Source organism: Physella acuta, unplaced genomic scaffold (assembly GCF_028476545.2).
Source record: "Physella acuta isolate Inbredline_101_S28 unplaced genomic scaffold, ASM2847654v3 ptg000271l, whole genome shotgun sequence".
Lineage (NCBI taxonomy): Eukaryota > Metazoa > Mollusca > Gastropoda > Physidae > Physella > Physella acuta.
The window spans coordinates 507,959-529,940 of record NW_026731790.1 but is presented as its reverse complement, the minus strand read 5'-3'; the positions used below and the strand labels follow the sequence as shown (position 1 = coordinate 529,940).

At 33.7% G+C, this 21,982-nt stretch overlaps 1 pseudogene; it reads left to right on the top strand.

Moving 5' to 3' along the window:
- The first annotated feature begins 16,497 nt into the window (after window positions 1-16,497).
- On the top strand, window positions 16,498-16,584 carry LOC131939261 (uncharacterized; annotated as a pseudogene).
- Window positions 16,585-21,982: the final 5,398 nt, after the last annotated feature.

Genomic DNA, 21,982 nt, shown 5'->3' with positions numbered 1-21,982 from the left:
TCTCACCAACCCCCACCCGCACTCTCACCACCCCACCCCATACTACCCAGCATATTATTAGCTACATTTGTTGCAAGAGAAATAACATACTTTTTTTTTTTTTTTTCTTTTTTTTTTTTTTTGTAGAGATGGCAGGTTACACAGAAATAAGCCACTCGTTAGACACGACATAATCTAAAGTTTGAGCTACATTCATCTTTATCGTGTTTTCCTAACTTATCCCATTAATGAATCTCCGTTTCTACGTAAATACCAGGATATGACCAGTACGTTTGTACCCGTTTCTTTCAGCCAACTCTATACAAAGTGCGAACACTGCACACCCTCCACTACCTGGGACAAAATAGGAACAAAATTAGTGTATATATGCTTTAGCCAGTGTCTGACCCACTCAAGGTTTCAAGTGTCTCTCGATAGTTTAAAAGTGACCCCCCCCCCACCCCCACCACCGGGACAAAGATGTCTAAAAGAAACCATTGTTTGTATATCAATGTTTTCACCCCAGTCATCTTCTTGCCAATCAGAGTACACACTGACCTCACTCACCAGAAAGCTGGTACATCAACTTGAGCATATGACGACATTTTCAGAAATACTACATGCTATTTAGCTTAGGAATTAATTGATTAAAATGTTCAATACACATGTCCATTGTCTTGATTTATTCAGTTGATGAACCAGAACAACCGTTCACCAAACTACGTTACTGTCCTACCGTAACTATGCTACATTTTACCCAATGTCGTTACTGTCCTAACTTTTTACGTTACTTTCTTACACTAACAACGCTACTCTTATATTCAAGCTACACTACTGTCCAAACATAAATGCGCAAATGTCATCTCCAAACTAAGCTACTGTCCTAGCTACAAAGATATTGTTTTATCAGTCCAGAAATAAAAGTAACCATTCAGCATATTCTTTTTAATTGAAATGTAATCTAAAATGTAGAACATGATGTTATCTCAGTAATTTCCCTTTGACTCACACCATAACGCCAGGGGTGACAACCAGAAATTAAAGTTAACAAAGCGTCTAACAATAGAGAATATTTAAATTTAAACAATTTATCCCGATATTAAAAGGAACTTAAAAAGCAATAATACATACGTTAGAAAACCGTATGAATTAAGTAAGTTGTTACATTCATTTTTAAATATACCTAGCTTGATTAAAGCTAGTACCTATTAACTTTACTAATTACATTATTTGAAGACGCTTGATGAATAAGATTAAATAGTAATAGGCTGATCGGTGTATGGAGTTGCCATGTGTGTGGAATTGCCCCAAATGAAAACGAAAGGCACGCTGCGTTGAAATGTCCGCCAGTCCGGTTGAGTGGGGGGGGGGGGGGGATTTTGTGTGTGTGTTGGGGGGGTTGAGGTGGGTATCTCTTTCTACCATTCAGGTTGTGCATTTTAAAACCCGGGAAACAGAAGACTGTTCTAATGTTAATTTACTTGGGGGCTGATCGAGTGATGTTTGGCTTGAGACTGTCTACATTACAATTAATACTTTATTTATTTATTTCCTGTATATTTCTTTTTTTTTCTCAGTTAAGTGAGAGTTCCCAGTCTATGTCTTAGCTTTGCTTGAAATATTTCTTTTAACTCGATGTCCGTGTATTTTGTGAAAAAAATATCTGACTTTATTCCTAAGTTGCCATATAGTCGATCTATAAATAGCCGTTGCTACTAGTCTGTTTTCGTCGTCTGTTCTTTGTCTAGTCGTGTTAATTAGATTAAGTGTGATTGCTTTATTTGTTGTGGCTGTTTGATTGGTGGTGTTTAATATTTTCGCAAGTGTTTGCTTTGTTTTCTGTACTAATATACAATCTAAATAAATGTGTTTCTCAGTTTCTTGTATATTTTGTTTACACGTTTGACATGTTATTTTAACATTTTGATTTGACTTTGTATTTCGTGAAACTGGAGTTGTGTTAAAAATCAGTCTGTATGCTACTTCCCTTTATTTTGGTGTAATGCGTTTATTATGTAGGTTTCTAAATGTATCTTTAATGTCTATTATATTGTGTTCCCTGGCCCAACTAATTCTCGTGTATAAGGGTGTCGCTTGTTGTTTGATTAGGATGTCGTATATTTTTTTGTGTCTTCCCCAATAATGCTTTTGTTTCCTTGGAATGTTGCTAGCGTTTCTTTATAATGATGTACTTGTTTTAATTGCAAATAAAAGTATTAAAAAAAAAAAAAAAAAAAAAAAAAAAAAAAAAAAAAAAAAAAACACTCGGTAATGAACGATATAATAATAAATATAAGCAATTAACACACGCAATTTAATTAGAAAACAAAAGTGTGGAATTGCCCCACACCTAAGAAACAAAAATAAAAAAATAAAAAAATTGCCCCACACCTACTATTGAAAAAAAATATGCTTTCCTGTTCTAAAATAAAGGCTGAATCTAGTATCCTTAACTGTTACTATTAACAAAAATGATCAAGCTTTCATAAAATCAATAAATAATTGACAACAATTAAAAATAAGACAAAAAATATTTTTTAAAAAGTGCAGAGGTTGTACTTACCTAAGGATGTATGAAGATAGATGCAGATAAAATTAAAATTCTTGCTCTGATTGTAGGTGAACGCTTCTCTAACAGTATCAGAAAGTACAAGAAATGACCTCTTAGAAACAGGGAATAGTAACTTGTAATTAAACTTTACTCCCATTAAAAATAGAGAGTATCCAGTATATAGTGTGTGGAATTACCCCGTGTGTGGAATTACCCCGGCTTACCCTACATACATGGATGGTTGGTTTGAAGGGGAAGGGAGATTCAGATAAATAAATGGGCTATCTAAATGTAAAAATTGATGTTAGTTTGATTAAAATTGTGATATATACTTGTGCCTGATGTTGGAAGGGTGAATATCATATTTAAAGGTGACTGCTGAAAATAGAGAGAGTTAAGAAAAAATACGCAGAAAAACATCCTTTCATTATGATCATCCAAGCATCTAAGCATCTACATCTACCACAGTCCTTTTTATTGATTTGTTAATACCATTTTTTAAAATTACTTATTGTATTAGTCATTTTATATGATCAATGTATTTATTAGAAGCCAAATGAACCAATAAAACAAAAATATGTACGTATGTAGATTTGCAAACAGTTTAAACAATGTGTATATAAACGTCTTTTTTTATTTTTTTATTTTTTTTGTTATAATTTTTTTTTTTAAATTTATACTGTGTTTTTACAACACTGAAACAATAAAAAAACAATGCTGATCTCCCCTCCCGACTTTTAAGTATTTTTCAGAAAGTGAGCTCATACTTTACAAAACTAAAATCCTTTATAATTTGCACACATCGGGAGCCAAAGTATTAGCTATCAATATAAATCTACAAAGTCCTCATAAGTCGAATGAAGAATCCAATAAATATGTCAATCAGCATTCATTGAATTTATATTTTACTTTCCAATTTTTTTTTACTTGTTCAGTATGCTTAATTATTAATTATTTGTATTATTTAATTAAAATGAAAGCTTGGTAGATTTCTTAAATAATAGTATGTACATCAGTAATTATTCTTTTCAAACTAATGTTACCACCCTAGTTACTTGAATTTGAATGCCTTCAAATATTTCTGCTCTCTCATATAGAATTAATATGAGACTTTCAACATTCTTTTAAATTACATTAGAAACACAAAGCTACATATAATCATATATTTTAAAGCCAGCACGGGCAAAAAACAAACCTGCCAACATTGCTCAACTACACAACACTGGACAAACCAATGCACCCAACCACACATCAACCCACCTCAACAGGTAATCTCAACAGCTCAACTAACATCGCAAACAACAACACGGAATGCAATTACGTCACAGCTTGACACCACAAACCTCAAACATAACAACTGAACAACAACCACATCTAACACCACCACAATAGACGTACCTCATACGAAAGTAACACAATGACAGACTGATATGTAAACAGAAATATAATTATCCAAGGTGAACAAGTTGTAGCTATAGCTATTACACGTCTTTACGATAGGCACCTTCTCTTAAGCAATAGCTAATACAAACACTGACTACAAAAACGCAATGTATATTTTACTTGTATTAAATTATTTATTCTTCACTGACCTTTTCTTGCTTGTTTTAACCAATTTCCAGAAAAAAGTTCGATTGTCCTACAAGTCTAACATCTGTCTCTATACGATCTAAACTATGATAAAGTTGTCTTAGATTTTCTTTACTTAACTATATATATACGGTGTTGTCCTATACACTCCAGTTTATGAAAACATCTGATGTTTGCTTAGAAACACTATTTAAACTAAGAATTGACAATACATCCATCTGATCTCCTAAATAAAATGTGATAAAGATGTTTTAATCAGCTTATATAACCTTTGTGAGAATGCTGCCTAAAATACTCCATTCCACATAGTGTGCCATTAAATTGAGCTACACTCACAGCTCAACACACGCGTGACACTGTTACCAAAAGCTTTAAAGATTCACAGTTTTGGCAATGTTTTGTACACTCTGTACCTCTCAATCCACGGACATTTTATAATGTTGCTATAAGTTCTCATTCTATACAGACGTTATAAAGTTACCCTAACTCTAAGTCCTATTTACACACTATATTTGAGAATGTTGCATAAATGTTATATCGCCACACAATATAATAATATTGCTCGTAGCTTTTTAACCTACGAAAGATATATTAACTTGCAATATAACTTGTGGTGTTTAAAATAGAGGTGCCTCTCAAATTTGTATTTTATTACTTCCCTTTATACAAAATTAATGAAATCAAGGGATACAAAAACATATCAACAAAACAATGTATTAAAATACAGATCATTTAAATAATATAAGATGGTATAATTGTATCAACATGACAAAGAGAGTAAATATTTTTATCAGCAAGATCCTGAAAGAATTTAGTTTCAGTTCTAAAAGGCACTTATTCATAAAAAAATTAATAAAACTTAAACACCTTAGATATGTTACAAATTATTTCTTAAAAGTTTAATATTTGAAAATCTTCCTTGCTATTTGGGCTGTAGAGACGACAAAATGTTATTATTCTTAATTTGCGCGTGTACAGCAGTGGTCGGCAACCGCAGGCAGCCCCTGTGAAACCAACATGCGGCTCCCCAGCAGTCCCACCCCCGCCCCTCCCCCGAAGATACACATGGAAGAAACTGCTCTCCAGCATCTTTCACATATGCTAATAGTTATATTGTTTCATAATCAAAACTCGTAGCAAATATTATACCGTAAAGAAACTCAACTTTAAACATAATTAAAACACTCATCAAAGAACAGAGAGAATAGGTGGAGTAGAGAGTACACGGACAGCTAACATTCGCTTGGACTTCAGCCCAACAGTTGTGCTGTGACTAGCCCCATGGCGACTAAACTATGCTTGCCACTGTCCAAGTGCCGACCTTTTCGAATATCGTTAAAGTTAAATGGAGAGTGTTATTTTATTTAGAATGCATTCTTCTACCTGTTAGTATGCATTAGTTTGACCTTAGTGACGTAGTATTTTTTTATTACGGTGGGGTACGAATTTACCCTGCATTAGTGTAGTGGAAGATAAGCCCCGTGAGAACCAAAGGACAGTAGCGGCTTAAACACGGTAATCAAACCGATATCCAAACCAATTAGTCGGAGTTTGTTGAGGCCTATCTGGCTAATGTGGGACGCCTTCTGAGCCGGTGATATCCGTAAACAGCGTCTATAGTGGATTGCAATAGTCCTATTCTATAGTTATATTGTTTGATTATAAAGTTTATTACTCTGGCGAAACAGGTGTTAATTTTATATGTATCATTATTTTTTTCATATGTAAAGGTATATATTTTAAATAACAAATACAAATTATTTACCTATTTCTATTAAGAAAAACAAATAAAATAAAATAAACATGTTAGTGGCTCTTTGAAAACTGGGAAATTTTGAAAATTGTATAATTTGGCTCTTCCGTCTCAAAAGCTTGCCGACCCCTGTTTTAAAGGATCATTTCTAAAGTTGGTATTGCCGGGATGTTGAGCAAATGCCTGATCAAGCCACAACTCTATTGTCTCACTGTTGAGCACAAGGATCCGCGGTCTGTCCGCCCGCCACATACAGAATTGAACTTTATTTACTCTAATATATTCATGGCATATTCAAAAATTACCAGCATCAAAAAAGATATTGCGCCCTTTGATGTTCCCTCTAAGGCGAGAGCTTGGGCGAGGAGCCACAATGACTACGTTTCGGGTGGCTTAATGAAATCTTGAGCCCCATATTTTCAGATGCCACAAACTCAACAATTCTCTCAATTGAACTACCTGAAGATGAAAGCCCAGATCTTTTCTCCACCCAACCAACCCCAGCACAGTCATGCAGGTGGTAATTCAAACTAATGGTCATGTCAATCTGCGTGGACACATCATCCAAAAACTCATCAGCCCACACCAAATATTGCTAATGAACTACATCAGCTCACACCAAATAGTGCTAATGAACTACATCAGCTAACACCAAATATTGCTAATGAACTACATCAGCTCACACCAAATATTGCTAATGAACTACATCAGCTCACACCAAATATTGCTAATGAACTACATCAGCCCACACCAAATATTGCTAATGAACTACATCAGCCCACACCAAATATTGCTAATGAACTACATCAGCTCATGCCAAATATTGCTAATGAACTAAGGACGAGGAGACACATGGTTCTTCTCGTCAGAAAGCTTTAACGTGGTAGAACTGAATAACACAACTAAACAATACGGACCTTACTCACTACACTTTACAATCTACCATAAGGACAAAATCAACGGTACACTCAGATGGGTCCCTACCGCACTCAAAAACGACACCCTGCTCAAAGGACTAAGAATAATTAATTAGCAAAACAGAACCATGAGTCAACATAATTCCACACACCAACACTTGAAGTTTTACCATCTTTACAGACAAACCGTCAACCATCCCTCTCTACAACATTCAATTACAAAAGTAAATCTACTAACATTCTTATAACCATCACAGGAAGAAAACACGCATGCCAAACATCTCTGTTGTTGTTGTTTTTTTGTCTACATACACCCCGAGCACTGGAACATGTCAACCATTATTTTTTTCCGAGTTACACCCCATTATAACAAATCATCGCTTTAAAGGGATGCAACCTTTAAAAATAAATAAAAGTTACATGTTTATGCTTAGTGAAACGCTTAAATTTTAAATGTAAATGCTATTATTTTATTTCTTAAAAAATAATAGCTATTATTGAGAATTGGAATTGAGTTATTGTCTGTTAAAAAATAGAATGCATTTGTTTCCGTTTTGCTTTAAAATCAACACATTAGCTATAATAAGTGCACAACTTAAAGACGCTTGATTATTGCGATTAATCTTGGTTGGCTCGACTATTCACTGTTTGGAAATACTTTTGATAATTATTTATTTTTAAATATAAATTATAAACTATCGCTGTTATGCTCGTCAATGTGTTAAGAAATTGTTTTTCACCTATAAGAAATGAAAATACTTTTAGATATAAACAACAGTATGTACGTAACTGATACGTTATATAAAAATAAAGTAACTTTAAAAAAAAAAAAAATAGATCTTCCTTGCAGAGGCGTAGCGACCCTTTCCGGCGCCGGGGACAAACTTTTCGATTTGCACCCCCCTTCAAACTTTCGATTTGCACCCCCCACCCCTCAAACTTTCGATTTGCACCCCCTCTTGAGATTTCCATTTGCACCCCCCTTCAAACTTTCGATTTGCACCCCCCCCCCCCCTTGAGATTTCCATTTGCATCCTACCCCTCAAACTTTCAATTTATTTTTCCATCTATGTCCCCCCGCCCCCCCCCCCCCCCTCGCTACGATACTGCTTCCTTGAAAACGTCGGGACAAATCTCTGACTGTATCGTTTCCTCAGATCATACGTTTCCCTTACATTACATTTTTCTTTTATATTTTAGTTCATCTTGTAAGGTCTCAATAGTGTTGGAGGGCGAGAGACGTAAGATTTCATTAAATAAAACTCAGCTCACATGTTTACCATACTACATGTTTTGTGAAAGATTTAACAATGTGTGTGTACTGTTAAATGTGATAAACTTTATATGCTCATCTTACAGCCATATGGTATCCCGCCATGATTGTAGGTAAAGCATTGTTCAAATTATTTTGTCCTGTTGTAAGTTAGTATTAATTCAACAATAAATATGTATAAACATATTTGAATAGGGTGTCCTTTAAACATATTTTATTGTTGTTCTATAGCTATATTTATTTCTACGAGCAACTTTCCCTAACTTGAATCAGGTACTCATACGAACTGGGTGGACTCAGGGACACTATACCGACCCGACTTGAGTCCCGATTCGAACTCGAGACTTTCAGGTTAAAAGTAATAAACTCCTCCGTTCGACCTCAACATCCCATGCTAACAGAGATTATGGCTTGATCTAGTAACCAAGAGCTTGGCTCAAAATTAAAACATTGTTTGAAACTAAAAATGTGTTTTCCATATCAATTCTAGTACAAGAAAGCTAAATGTTAGTCTTGAACTTGAACAGGTTTACTTTAAATATTTGAATCTAAACGAATTGGGACACAAGAAAGATAAATGTTAGACTTAGAGTTAAAGAGTTCAATAGTCATGTAAGTCATGTTAGTAGTAAAGCTTAACAAAACTGCAGTTTAATTATTTTAGCATTAATGAAACACCATCACCAATTTAACGCTAAACAATTGTACTGTTACTAAAAGTATACAAACTTGATGTGTTATACTAAATATTGTATATATCAGCAGAGGCGTAGCGAGGGGGGGGGGGGCGGGGCCGCGGACCGCGCAGGGTGACACCATTTAGGGGGGTGACACCAAGGCAAAAAAAGTAGCAAAATATATAGAGAAAAAATTGAGTTTGGTGGTGCGAATCGAAAATTGAAAGTTTGTCCCCGGGAAGGGTCGCTACGCCTCTGGGGGGGGGGGGGGTGACACCATTATGTGCCGCTCCGAGTGACACCCGACCTCGCTACGCCACTGTATATCAGTGTAGTAAACTTAACTCTTCTTGATAAGTCAATTGAGTTTATCCATACAAAATTAAACTTCAAAGGAGTTTGTGGGGATAGTAAAGCAAATCCATGTGATCTAAACTATGATTAATTCGTCATTCATTTTCATTACTTAATTTTACAGGTCTATACTATGTTGCCCTATACACTCCGTTTTACATAAATATGACATTGTTTTCTTATAAACACTATTCAAACTAATAATTGATAATACAGCCCTCTGATCACCTTCTGTATACATGTGATAGAGATGTCTTAACCATCTTATTTAATCTTTGTGATAATGCTGCCTAGGATACTCTATTTTGCATACAATGTTATACTAGGGTCCTAAGCTCTCCACTTAACACCAAAACCTTAAAAAGCTTCATCATGTTGTTTAAATATGGCGCGCTACACTCTGTACATCTCATTCCACGGCTAATTTGAAAATGTTGATTTAAACGTTACCTTGCGCCTTATTCCAAACAGACGTTATAAAGTTACCATAAAATCTCAGCCCTAATCTGCATAAGGTTGTATAAGAGTTACATCACCACAAAATGTAGTAATGCTGTTCTAAGCTTTTAAACCAACAACAAATATAATAACTTGCATTTTAACTTAAATGTGGTGTCGAAAATAGAGACATGCCTGACATAAATGTCAAGCATTTGTTACTTCCCTTTTAGCTTTCAATATACCCAAGGGATACAATCTAAAGTATTTATAAAATTATTTATTAAAATTAATATCATTCACATATATGCATGTACAGATTTATAAACATGATAAGCAAAACAAATATGTGGTAATCATCACGAATAATATGGTGTGTTTTATTTTCAAAACCATTTTTCTGTTCAAAATAGAGTTAAATAAAAAAGCTTTTGAAATTGTATACATTATTTCTTACAAATATAATCTTTGAAAATTATTGATTGGTTGTTCTATTTTATGATCTTAAGATCAATTTTCTATTATTTTGCTCTATTTTCGCGAGTTTGATAAATGTGTACTACGGCCCTAATGGCGTGACTTTCTTGAACATCTCTGACTTCTACAAGAACCTGGTAACTGGTCGGTCTTCATGTGTGGCCCGCGGGGCGTGTCCATACAGCCCGGCCATAGCACCAAATGTCAGCCTTAGCGACTGCAAGATTGTGAGCTATGGTGCCAACAACGGCGTGTCCATACAGCCCGGCCATAGCACCACATGTCAGCCTTAGCGACTGCAAGATCGTGAGCTATGGTGCCAACAACGGCGTGTCCATACAGCCCGGCCATAGCACCAAATGTCAACCGTAGCGACTGCAAGATCGTGAGCTATGGTGCCAACAACGCATCCTCAGCTGTGATGTCGGATGGCCTGTATGAGACGTCAGACGCATTTAATTGTATTGGTTGTTCAACGGTCGCCAAAAGTTCCGCCTCGGTCACTGACTATTGTTTCAGGACAATTTGCGGTCTAAATCTGTTTTGTACCGGTGACGCCGGCGCCCCTGTATTTTGCAGGGCGCCATCCAACAACGAGTGGATCCTGTTTGGTGTAACGACACTCGGACCGTCATGCAGCACGTCACCTGAGTTCCGTGTTCTACCGTACCCCGGATAAAGACAACGGACACCTCAAAGGGATACAACTACATATATTTACGTTAACTAAAACGTATCTAGTTTTGTAATAATATGAAACAATAATAACTTTCCTGTTCTATGTGGTTTTTAAATTTTACTTTAATATTTTCATAGAACAACAATTCTGCATTTACATTTGTTAAATTCGCTTTAATTTAATTTGTTTTAAATTAATCGTGTTAAAGTAATTGTTACTCCTGTAATTAAATAAGCGATAACGAGTTTATTTTCGAAATATAAGATCTTAAAATGGAAATCTACTTTAACTCGGTGAATTTGTATCTGCTACATATAATTTTCATTTTTTTTTGTATTACACAAGCTTTATTTTTAATGTTCTCATTGATTTAATTACAATTACATAATTGTATATGGACATTAGTTTTACATAGATGCGCCTAATGTTAATTAGTTTTACGTTGATGAAACCCATGGTAAACACTAATCGATATTACTATTAATATATTCACTATATGATAGATGTGTTATATACAGGTCAAAAGCACTTATATAGAGTATCAATATAGTAAATTTCATGTATTAAGATACAATTAATCTCTAAGGAAATGGTAGGGAAGAGTCTAGCATTCGTCTTCTTGTGACCTAAACTATTAGAAAGTTGTCATTAAATTTCTTTTCATTGCTATTTATATTGTGTGGCGCTGTATATTCCATATATAACACAATGTGACAACGTTGTCATAGAAACACTATTCAAACAAAGATTTGATTATACAGCCCTCTCAACACCTTTTACATAAACCATCATAATTAAACTGTGTTATAATGCTGCCTAGGATACACCATTCAACTTCAAACGTTAAAAAATTCTTCTAAACTCACCACAAGTGTGATAATGTTACCAAAAACTTTAAGATTCACCCAATGTTTACAATGTTGGGATACACTCTATACTTCTCATTCCACAGACAGTTTTATAATGTTGCTATACGTGTCTAATTCTATATATAGGCCTATATTCTGAAATTATCTTTAACTCTTATACCTATTTTCTAACTAAATTGGATCAGTTAGTTAAGCGTTGCATCACCATAGTATAATGTATTAATATTGCTCTAATCTTTTAAACATACAACAAACATAATCCATTACAATTTAACTTGTGGCGTCTAAAATAGAGGTGCCTAAGAAAATCGACACATCTTTTGTTTTTTCCCTTTTGTAAATTAATATTCCTAGGGGATGCAACCTAAAATTAAGATAATGTACATGAATGTTGGTTCTCATTTATAAAAATGCCAAGCAAAACAATCAAAACATTTTTTTTTTAAATTTTATTCGAATGAAACCTCGAAGATACATTACAGATTATTTCCAAGAAGATTATGTTTTTTTTTAAATATTTAAGCAACAATTATAATCGTTAAAAGGTTATTGGATATTCATTATTTGTTTTTCTGTTTTTGCGTTCAGAATAGAAACTATTTTTTGATACTACCAAATGTACAGAGCTTCGGACTTCCTATTAGAGTAACTGCTGATCTTTAGAGGCACACAAAGCAGTCTTTTTTAATAAACAGCTGTATATATATATATATATATATATATATATATATATATATATATATATATATATATATATATATATATATATATATATATATATATATATATATATCTGTAATATGTTGTTTCCTTTCCTCATAAATTAGGTTATTTTTTCTTTTTTATTCTACTTATTTTATCTTTTCTTAAAATAGTAAGATTTCTAATCATATACCACATTTCAATCGTATAGGAACATAGGAGGCCTAGCTATTTTATAATGGTGCTAAAGTTTCAAAATGATAGGTTTCAAATGCGATGTTTTCTTTTTTTTGTTATAGATGACTTACAACATTACAATAAGCTTGATTTCCTTACCTATAATTGTTTTAACCAATTTAAACTGCCAAATTTAATAGGGAGTCAGGAATTATTTTTTTGCATGCAACCATTATGTCCACATAAAACCTAGTAGATTTGTAACTAATAAAACACTATAATATAGGAAACTAAATGGACATTTTAAAATGAAAGTTTTAAATATCTACTTTAAACTAAACATTGTAAAAATCAAATCATAATTTTACGCCAATTATAGTTATTTTTTTTATAAAATTATGTTTACCTAAATAAAGGATCAGCAATAGCACACAGCTATGCCAGTGCATCTGATTTACCAGATCTCTGATAAGAACGTTCTACTTTTTAGTTTAGATTTCTGTATCGCTTCTCAGTTGTAACGACACTTTCCAGTGACATTGACTTATGTTTTATGTGGTCCAGTCCATATGGAGACAATCTTGGACACGTCCTCATGATGGGTGACTGCAATGTAGAATAGACAGTTAACTGTGATTCTGTTCATGGAAGCTTAACCTACACCAATCGTCTGTATTTGACTCGATGCCCCAAATGTAAACAATGCATTTCTGTAGTTTTATTAACGACACGGATGTGACGACCTCGGAAGTATGATCAAAGTATCTTAGCACTACGTCTGTTTTTGTTTGTCTACTTTAATGAGCCAAGTTTTTTAACATACAGCCCGAGCACTGGAAGAAGTCGACCATTAATTGTGCCTTGTTACTTCCCATTACCACAAATCATTCCCTTGATGGGATGCAACCTGTAATAATAAATTATAATGAAATGCTTGTTCATAGCAGAACACTTAAATGATACATTAAATGTTATAATTTTCTTTTAAATAGATAGCTACAGTTATTACAAATTATAAATGATTATATGTCTACTGAAAAGGGTCATTTTCTTTTTTCATTTAGCTTTTAAATGAAAACATTGGCTATAATAACTGCGTAACTTACAGACGCTTGAAATTTCAGATTGATTATCGCAGTTTGATTTCGATAATTCTTCTGAATATTTTTTGATAACTATTTTTTTTAATTAAAATTATAAACTATTGCTGTCCTTAATATTCCATTTGTAGACGTTTGCTTTCTTCAGATTAATCTGTGATAAAAGTCTACTGTCGTCAATGTGTAAACAAATTATTCTTCAGACTTAAGAAATGAAAATATGTTTAGATATAATAACATTATGTACGCGACTTACATGTTATACAAAAATTAAAAAAAGCTATCAACCGAGAAACAAAAAGCAGATCTTCCTTTGAACACGTCGGGGAGAATCTCGGTGGTATTGTCAAAGCCCCATTATGGTCAAAGCCCCCCTATGGTCAACGCCCCTATGGTCAAAGCCCCTCTGTGGTCAAACCACCTATGGTCAAATCGCCTATGGTCAAAGCACCTGTGGTTAAAGATCCGCCCACTCGAATCTCTGACTGTATCGTTTCCTCAATTGACCCATGCTCCCTTCAATTCTCTATTTTCTTTTATATTTTATTTCATCTTGTAAGGTCGCAATAGTGTTGTAAGGCGAGAGACGACAGGATTTCATTAAATAAAACTCAGCACACATGATTACAATATTACATGTATTGTAAAAGATTTAACCATTGTTGTGTACTGTTGAATGTGATAAACTGTATATGCTCCTCTTATAACCATATCGTATGCCGCCATGATAGTAGGTGAAGCATCTTTCAAATTATTTTGTTCCGTTGTAATTCAGTATTAATAAAAAATAAATATGTATAAATATATTTAAATAAGGTGTCATTTCAACATATTGTATTATTGTTCTAAAGTTATAATTATTTCTACGAGCAACTTTCCCTAACTTGAATCAGGTACTCATAAGAACTGGGTGGACTCAGGGACAATATACCGACCCGTCTTGATTCGCGATTCGAACTCGAGACTTTTAGGTTAGAAGCAATAAACTCTACCATTCTACCTCAACATCCCATGCCAATTACCTAATTAAGTATTCCTTATACCGTGTTACAATTATAACTAACTATCTATAAAGTTTTACTTGAGACAAAGTCAGGGGGATATGTGTTGAACCCAAGTTTTTGGTTCAGAGTTTATCTTCATTAACCAATCAGTAACTAGAATACATGTAAGTTGATCAATCAGAGAAGCTGTACCAGTTCTACCTCTTTTGCTACAATACACGAGCTGGCTATGTTTTGCCACAATACTAAGCTTAACTACTAACATGACTTACAAGACTATTGACCTCTTTAACTCTAAGTTTAACATTTATCTTTTGTGTGTTCGACTTCGTTTAGATTCACTCTATGTTTTAAATACATTCAAGAAAATAAACTTGTTTAAGTCCAAATTTAACATTTAGCTTTCTTGTACTAGACTTGACATGGAAAGCAAATGTTTAGTTTCAAACAATGTTTTAATTTTGAGCCAAGCTCTTGGTTACTAGATCATGCCATAATCTCTGTATTGTATACATTAAAGTTTGGGTTATTGGACATATGCATCACAGTATTAGCCCACAAGTATATCTTTCGAAATTAGATATGACATATAGGCTACATCTAGACATTTAATTTAATTTAATTTTAACTTGAAGCTAATTGTGTGTCAATAAATTACATAGTCGATTGATTGTTTAAACAAATTGTTTTATTTTGTATCATCTTTTTACTACACATTTTTGTTTCCGTTATCTAAATAATACATTCAACAGGTATTGATTCAATTTTAACGATATATAGACTCTTAATTTGATTCTTTATCTTATGTGTGTGCAATTTTTCAAATAGTTCGGACAAGTGTTCTATCGAGAAGTAGCTTACATTCAATCTTTTTTGTTTTTTAAAACAGTGGCATTTGGGAAAACGATCATTGTACAAGCTTTTATTTGTGCATGTACATTAATTCTAATCACATTATAGGTAAACGCATTTAATTTTGATAAATCAAGTTTGGATCCGACTGGTACATATAGGGTGATTAAACACAATTACACTCCAAGTCAATTGGTGATTTCTAGCCGGTTAGACACAAAACACTTTTTCTTTAAATGAATAGAAAATAAGTCATATTTTTATAGTCGATTTTTCTTCTTCATATGTTTCGTTCTGTTTACAGGCAATCAATATAAACTATTATTAAGCTTTTAAATATCCATTATGTATATTAAATATGAATGTTTGGTTATCAAAAACATACAGATCATATTTCATCTGCTGGAAAATAAATTAAGTCATCAGCTAACTAGATGCTAATTAGATGTTTATGTTGTTTATTAAACTTCCTATAATGTTTATGTCATCAATAACTTTTACCTAAACAAAACACCCTGGGCTGTTCAAAACTCTCAATTATGAAATACAAAATAACAAAGTTTCCTGTAAAACTACTTAGAACTTTTCATTTAGCTTTTAATGTCATTGGTTTGCAATAATCTCACAACTTTACAAAACCATGTTGCCCTACATTCTGTATGTTTTATTCTATACACAATGTAACAATGTCGACCTGTTCTTGTAAACCTACATAAAATGTTTTGATTCTAAGCTTGTGTTTTAAAATTGGCGGTGTGAAAAACAATTAAACTTTGCGCTAGTTACTTCCCATGTATTTAATTTGAGATACCAAGGGACGCTACCTGAAAATGCAATTATACGTATTTACAAGTTCTAAAAATAAATGATTTCCTATTTAAAAATTATGAAAAAAGGCCTTAGTTATATTGATACTTTTAATTCCAAAAGTACTGCTGTACGTGTTTATGTATATTCATACTTATTTTAATATAAGTGTATGTTTAAGTTAAAATAAAAACAATCGGAATAACTCTTAAAAAATATTTTAATTAGTAATTATTCAGATCTATCAGTGTTATTGGCATTTGCATTTCGATGTTTCTAATATTTTTCGATACCCTATATCGCTTCTCGGCCTTTTGGCTAAGATCAAAGTGTAGTATCTGTTATGGATCTACACGGATCTTAGCCATTTGGTTGGTCAGCCCTTTTTAGGGCTGGCTGCCGGGGTCGAGAGGCGGTCAAATCTACTACTCTAACTCACGCAAATCTCGCCAACGACCGCTGTGGGGTTGCGCCCACACATCCCTCGAACGCACATGCTCTCGAGATGAGTCACCCAGTACTTGTACTGGGTGGCTTCAATATACGAGCGGCTAATTTTCAACCTTCTTTTTTTCAGACTGACGACACCCATCTAGGACAGGGGTCGGCAACCTTTTGAAGCGGAAGAGCCAAAAGTTACAATTTTAAAAAATTTCCCTGGTTTTAAAGAGCCACTAACATTTTTTTTATTTCAAATATTTTATTTTTTTATTAAGATTATAAGTATTTGTGCAAGGAGCTGGAGAGCCGCATCTTGATATCAAAAGAGCCGCATGCGGCTCGCGAGCCGCAGGTTGCCGACCCCTGATCTAGGAGAAATCTTAGGTGGGAGGTCTGTCAAAATCGCCAACAAATCGAACTCATCTACTACGCCAAACGCTACTACGTCAAACGCATCTACCTCGCTTCCAACAAACTCACTACCACTCTGACGACACCCACCTAGGAGAAATCTTAGGTGGGAGGCTTACGTCAAACGCCAACAAATCGAACTCAGCTACTACGTCAAACGCAACTACCTCGCTCAACAAATTGAACTCATCTACTGCGTCACACGCAACTACCTCGCTCAACAAATCGAACTCACCTAATACGTCAAACGCATCTACCTCGCTTCCAACAAACTCACTACCACTCTCACGACACTTACCTAGGAGAAATCTTGGGTGGGAGGCTTACGTCAAACACTAGCAAATCAACTAACTGCCTCTCAAAGACCAACTACTCAACTTACCTAAAATAAACACTCGACACATCGCTCACCTCAAATACATGCTCGCTACTCTCTCCAAGCTCCACTCCATCGAACAATACTACCATCAAGACAACACACGAAATTCGTCGCCTCACCAACGCATCGATCAACGCCTTAACCACGGAACATCCCTCACTAACACTCCCAAAGCACAACTACCAACCAAGAAGAAACCAATACCCAACCAAGATTGTATCACGTGCAAGAACAAAGGCCAAAGGACGATAAGCGATCATGTTTTGTATGTCATGTACTTTATGTTATTTCAAAGGAAACCAAGAAACCGGAAGTCAAGTAAATCAAGGAAACAAGAAAATATAGAAAGAAACCAGAAGTGAATCAAGAAACACAAGGAAAATAACACAAGCAAGAATTAAATTCTTTTAAATATGTATAATATTCCATGTATGTATATAACCATGCAACCTTCTCTTACTGCCTCCCTGCGCGAACAGGGTAGACAGTAAGTAAGGAATTTTATTAAACACACCAAAAAAAAAAACTATTGCTGTACAGCATATTCCATTTGATGACGTTTGATTCAATCGGATTAATATGTGTTGTGAATTCATTGTTTGTCAATGTGTTGACAAATTTTTCTTCATCCCTAAGCAATGATCATATTTTAGATATAACCAGCATTATCTACGTAAATGGCATGCTATACAAAAATTAAATAGGTTTCAGCCGAGAAACTAAAACTAGATCTACCCTGAACACGTGGGGACGAATCTTTGACTGTATCGTTTCCATAGCTTATACATTCTCCCTTACATTACATTTTTCTTTTATATTTTATTTCATTTTGTAAGGTCTCAATAGTGTTGGGGATCGGCAGACGACGAGATTTCATTGAATAGAGAGATATTTACACAAAGTTAGGGAACAGCGTGTTTTGTTATGTTGGGATGTTGCAGGTTTTTTTTTTGAACAATTAAGAGACTGGATGTGTTTGTCTATGTTAAATGTTAAATGGCTGCTATTCAAGAATTCCGTGTCAAGTAACTTACGTTGACAAATGAACTCAGACGAAATATTCCACACAAAATGTATCAATGACATTGGTGTTTTCAACATGCAGGATTAAACGTTGTACATTGTACATCGTTTACTCAATGTCCTCACATATATTTTCTTACCTTGACAAGGTTTTAAGTGCAATAAAAAATGAGACAACTAAAGTAAAATTTAGTACGCACACTTTTTACATTCTCGTGTACGAAATGTTGACGTTTCACACTTCCCTCAGTCGGAAAAAACTTAGTTTTGTCCGTATGTCTGTGTGTATGTCTGTATGTGTATGCCTCTGAAAAAGATAATTTGAGTATTGATACTATTAGAATGATGAAATTTTTTATATAAGTGTTATTTAAAATGTGTAGTTTCGTATTAATTTTTCAGCGATTTCTGGGAAACAAGTGAAAATTATTCTGCAGTTTTTGTTTTCCAATAGAATATAACTTGAGTCCTATTTGAGATAGATACATGAAATTTTACAATTAAGTAAAACATCAGTTTCACTGCCTTCTTTTAAATTTTGAGCAATTTCCGATGAACAGTGGTAGTTTTTTACGCAATATCCGATCTCTTAAATAAACGCATATGAATTAATAAATAACGAATTTTCCGCACTATTATTCGCATATTGTTTTTTTTTTTGATGGATCTGCAATAGCAAGCACGTAGATGTACTGATGACTTTTAGGTTGAAACAAACGATGGATCTGACGTAGATGTACTGATGACGTTAAGGGTGAAACATACGATGGATCTGCAATATCAATTACGTAGATGTACTGATGACTTTTAGGTTGAAACAAAAGATGGATCTGACGTTGATGTACTGATGACGTTAAGGGTGAAACATACGATGGATCTGCAATATCAAGTACGTAGATGTACTGATGACTTATAGGTTGAAACAAACGATGGATCTGCAACAGCACGTACTTAACTTTATAGGCGTATACTATGTTGCCCTATACACTCCATTTTACATAACATATGACAAAGTTTTCTTATTAACACTATTCAAACTAATAATTGATAATACAGCCCTCTGATCACCTTCTATATACATGTGATAAAGATGTCTTAACCATCTTATTTAATCTGTGTGATAATGCTGCCTAGGATACTCTATTTCACATTCAATGGTATAGTCCCCTCAGCTCTCCACTTAGCACCAAAAGCTTAAAAAGATTCAAAGCTACATCTCATTCCACGGCTAATTTGAAAATGTTGACTTAAACGTTGCCTTGCGTCTTATTACAAACAGACGTTATAAAGTTAACCTAAAATCTGAGCCCTAATCTGCATAATGTTGTATAAGAGTTACACCACCACAAAATGTAGTAATACTGTTCTAAGCCTTTAAACCAACAAAAAATATAATAACTTGCATTTTAACTTGTATGTGGTGTCTAAAATAGAGATGCCTGACATACATTGCATGCGTTTGTTACTTCCCTTTTAGCTGTCAAGGGATACAATCTGAACTTATTTATAAAATTTTAATAAAATTAAGATCATTTTAATTTATATGAAGGTACACATTTAAAAAAATAATATACACAATAGATATTTAATTTTCAGTACGAATAATATGTGATTTGTATTTTACACAACATTTTGTTTTTTTAATAAAATATATACATAAATAAAAACACGTTCAACAGTTTATACATTTTTTCTTACAACTTTAAAAATTTGAAAATTGAGAGATTACATTGGTAAATGTAAGTCATTGACTAATTATTCTTTTATTTTGTTATCAACCCCCCACCCCTATTTATCTTAACATAGGGGTCGGCTACCCATTTCGAAGGAAGAGCCATTATATCGGTATTACATTAGGATCAGGTATATGCATTTGATATTTATAATTTTTTTTTTTTTTTTAAATCGCTTTAAATATGAAATAATATTTGAAAATAAAATACATACAAATTTTCCGCACAAAACATATACAATTATTTTAGCTAGCTATGTTAAAATAATATAATTAGTAATCCAATATTTTAACTACAGTTATTGAATTTTATGTATAATAAAATGGAGCATTGGCCTAGCATGCCTTTTGCTAGTTTTGTTAAATCTGACTTATAACTTTTTGTTTTCAGTTTCAAGTACGCCTCTATATGTTCATGTGTTAGCTTCTTATTTTTCTTTTTATTATACTCAATCAAGAAAACTCTTGCTCGCACGAATATGTTGACCTGAAGATCGTTAGCACTGAAGATGCAATTTTCTTCACATTTCAATAGCATCCTGCAATACTATTCCATGCGTCAAATGTGTCTCAACTAGCGGCATTTCTTTTAGAACTGTCTACGTCTGCAACGTTCATGCTTTTTGGACCTCTGACTTTTTAAACTCGTTCTTGAGATCTGTGAACTTACCACTCCATACATGCTTTGTTTTCAAATCAAGCAATTGCATTCGTAGGGAACCAGCATCTATTCCAAATGGCTCATTGTTGATTTCTTTTGTATTTGTTTTGAGATGATGTAATACATTAATACAATATTGTTGTACCTTTGTAATTTCGAATGTAAAATAAAAGGTATGTTCATAAACTTTCACGTGTAAAATAATTTAAGTTGATGAATATGTTTAAAATGATATAATAAGAGCAAAGAAATGGAGAGCCTCATCGTAACATCAAAAGAGCCGCATGCGTCTCGGGAGCCTCAGGTTGCCGACCCCTGATTTAACACAACCGAAAGGACAATTATGCTAACTATTGATTAAGGTAAAATTTGATTTTACAGACAAACAAAGCAGCCTATCTTTGTAAACAACTACTTATACATATAATTAGTGTTATCCTTTCCTCTCCAATTAGTATTTCTCTTTAACTCTACTTATTTTATCAAATAGAACATTCTCGAGGGAAGATGGTGATAATTGATTTTGTATTTGAATTAATTTTAAAAAGACCAATTAAAAAAATAGAGAAAAAAAAACGGATTGTGTTTACTTTAATGTGAATAGTAAACTATCCAGCACGGAAGATGTATAATTTTTAAAGCCTTATTGATGTATTAATTTTTAGAAATAAAGCGCCCATTAGGCAACTTATACACCTTTTAAAAAAAATTAAAAAAAATAGAACATTTTCCAGGAAAGTTGACTTTTGTCTCGTACAGTCCATACGTAGTTCTTCAAGGAAACAACCCATTTATGCGGGATACCATTACATAAGAGACAGTGGACTGTGAAATCGTCAATGGAAATATTGTTTCTGTTTGTGCTTCATCATCACCTATCGTTTCATTTCGAGTTTCGAATGTAAACAACACAGGTTACTTTCCACGGCACGGATGTGATGACATCGGATGTGTGTTAGAAGTATGTTGCCATCACGTCTATTTGTATTCTATTTATTGATAAACGCAAACTTAACGAGCTAAGGTTTTTAATATATACCTGTGCACCGGAACAGGTCGACTATAATTTTTTATTAGTCACTTCCCATTACATCAGTTCATATTGTCAAGGGATGCAACCTTTAATTTAAAAAACA